Source organism: Siphateles boraxobius, unplaced genomic scaffold (genome assembly GCF_051911475.1).
Source record: "Siphateles boraxobius isolate OS27281-9 unplaced genomic scaffold, OSU_SipBor_1 33, whole genome shotgun sequence".
Taxonomy (NCBI): domain Eukaryota; kingdom Metazoa; phylum Chordata; class Actinopteri; order Cypriniformes; family Leuciscidae; genus Siphateles; species Siphateles boraxobius.
In genome coordinates, this window is record NW_027508953.1 from 6,424,428 (window position 1) to 6,427,500 (window position 3,073).

The window sequence follows — 3,073 nt, forward strand, 5'->3', positions numbered from 1 at the left end:
GCAGAAGTGTGGCAGATGGGGGGGGGGGGTGAGCGGACATGTGATGGATGAAGGCAGTAAAATGTATTCTCTCATTCTCTTGCGTGGTAAGAAGCAGTGAATGCAGAAGTGTGGCAGTATGGATGGGAAAAGAATGGACGCAGAGGTGAAAAGGATGAGCAATGTCCATTAAAGTGCTTTTTATTAGCACTCACTAGAACCCAGCAGAGCAACAGCCATCAGTTTATTACTGCATAATGGAGGGTAGACCACACACACACTGTAAAACAACAACTGGAGTGACCACTCGAGTGTATATTTACTCGCTTTATTTGACCTGGCTGGCAATGTGAGTCAAGTGCCTTTGTCTTCTAAAAAGAAAGGTTCTTCAAACTTTGCTCCACCTTAGGATCGACAAAGAGCAGTGTATCAGGTTCTCGAGGTGTCTCTTTTGTTATTTAGAGAGTTAAAAAGTATACTTTAAAGCAAATATTACAAATGCATGCTAGTTTTTAACCCTGATGAAGTCATGTGCATTGCTTTAAATTATATATGCTATTTATCTATCCATCCATCCATCTATACATCCATATCTATCCATCCATTCATCAACACTGCATAGGTTGTATAAACCAAAAGTACCCAAAAACACAAGGCCTATACAACCATCAAATTTCAAGTTTTGTAAACTTTTAAATAAGGCTTTGTTGAGCCAGCAGTATTATTTATCCTTACCAACTTTTTCGAATTCAAATTAAACCAGTGCCTCTTTGAACGAGTTAAACAAATTATGCATTTGGATTTATTCATTTAACAGATTTACAGATGAATGCAAACATTTCTATGTAAAAAAAAGATCATTGCATACACAAGAGAAATACATATGAAACCATGCTGGTAACATCAGTAGAGTTTGGTTGTCATCACAACAGAAACATGCCTCATGATTCCATTATGACATCATTTGTACAGTTTTTTTGAAGGAAGTGCTGTCGAATGGGATTTGTCTTGAGCCTAATTACAGTATAGATCCCGTGTCAGTGGTGGAAGTTTGTGGTTCTGTCCCCAAACTACCTCGAATTGCTCTAAATGACTCAAGTTCTTGCTTACAAACAGCTTGTTTGTACATCCATGTAGAAATTAAATCACATTTTGGAGCTTAAAAACGCCCGCTGTGCTTAGAGTATAGTTTCAGTCCGATAACATAAGCTTGAGAAACAAAAAAGTACTTACAAGTTACAGTTTATAAGTATATAAACACATTACTGTTGAAATGTTGGGGACTATTAATGTTTTTAGAAAGAATGCTCACCGAGGCATTTATTAGATCAAAAATACAATAAAAACAGTAATACTATGAAATATTATTGTGTTTTTTTTTTTAAACTGCCTTCTACTTTTACAGATTTTTACAGTCGCTAGGACACATTTCTCAATACTTAGGTCACTTTTTCAAAACTCTTCACACATACCCCTTTTCCACCAAGCCAGAGCTGGTGCTGGTTCGGAGCCAGAGCCTAGTTTCAATTCGGTTCTTTGGTTTTCCACACGCAAAGCACCAGCTCCGAACCAGGAAAAGTGGTTCTTAAGTAGCACCAAATAATTGCTGGTCTAGAACAGAGCCAAGTAAGAACCACTTGCGTCAGGGGCTGGGGGCGGGGTTACCGTGACCAACAAGACGAATAGAAACTTGTGACCGCCATTTTTAAATAGCAGCTAGTCGAGCTAATAGCAGCTCGATTATAAATATCCGTCTATGTAAGTTACGGCGAGCTGCACAAACGCGTTGGACTCCGATGTATTTTGTAAACCCATGAGCATCCATAGTATTGCAACGTCCGTTATTGTTGATGGCTTGTTCGAGATGCATCGGAGCGGCGCGGACCGATCGGAGCTGCGGGAGTGTTTGGAGAACATACGACTCCTTGTGCTTTTAGATCGCTATCGCAGCGCTTTGATGTCATGCGGAGATCGATCTGCGAGAAGCCGATGCATCTCGAACAAGCCTGGCGTACTGTTTGGCGCTACCGCACTAGCGTTGCTGGGCAACATGAGACGTATACAGTGACGTAAGATTTGGCTCTGTTGTGGCTCTCTAGCCGGTGGAAAGGCAAATCGGTTCTTATTAAGCTCGTCAGTCGAACCCACTCTGAACCAGCTTTGGCTCTGGCTCTGAACCAGCACCCGGTTCTTGTTGGTGGAAAAGGGGTAACAGTGAGCACAACAGAAGTATATGTGGGCTAAACTGTGGATCATTTATCATTGCTTTGGCACAAAATGCATTCAATGACTACACTTTCAAATTACATTAATTGTTTTCTCACTTCGACACAACAACCACCAAAACTCTGTGTACTTACAGGCCAATTTGCACATGCTTACATACTGTTTTCAAAACTGTTACAGTTTTTTTAAATTGCTTACACACTAAAATTAAAACTTTCCCACTATTAGCAAAACCTTACACTCAAGGAGCAAAACACCAGCCTAGATTTGCACAATTGTAAGCACGTTTTCAGCTTCACCCTTTTTGCAAAACATTACACACAGCTATTTGTAAAACTCCCTACACATTTTCACACCTTAGACACAGATAAGGATTGTGAGGTTTCTTCCTTGTCATTACAAAGCCCCGGTTTGCCACTGACCATACTAATGAATGAATTGGATATGCACATCCATCAGGCGTGGAAGCAGAAGAAGAAGAAGAAGAAGAAGAAGAAGAAGAAGAAGAAGAAGAAGAAGAAGAAGAAGAGTGAGAATAAGAGGGGGAGCTCAAAGAGGAGATGAAGGAGGTAGAAGAAGAGGAGAAGGAGCTAGAGGAAGAGGTCAAGGAGGTAAAGGAAGAAGAGAAGGAGGTAGAGGAAGAGGTGAAGGAGGTAGAGGAAGAGGTGAAGGAGGTAGAGGAAGAGGTGAAGGAGGTAAAGGAAGAGGAGAAGGAGGTAGAGGAAGAGGTGAAGGAGGTAGAGGAAGAGGTGAAGGAGGTAAAGGAAGAGGAGAAGGAGGTAGAGGAAGAGGTGAAGGAGGTAGAGGAAGAGGTGAAGAAGGTAGAGGAAAAGGAGAAGGAGGTAGAGGAAGAGGAGAAGGAGGTAGA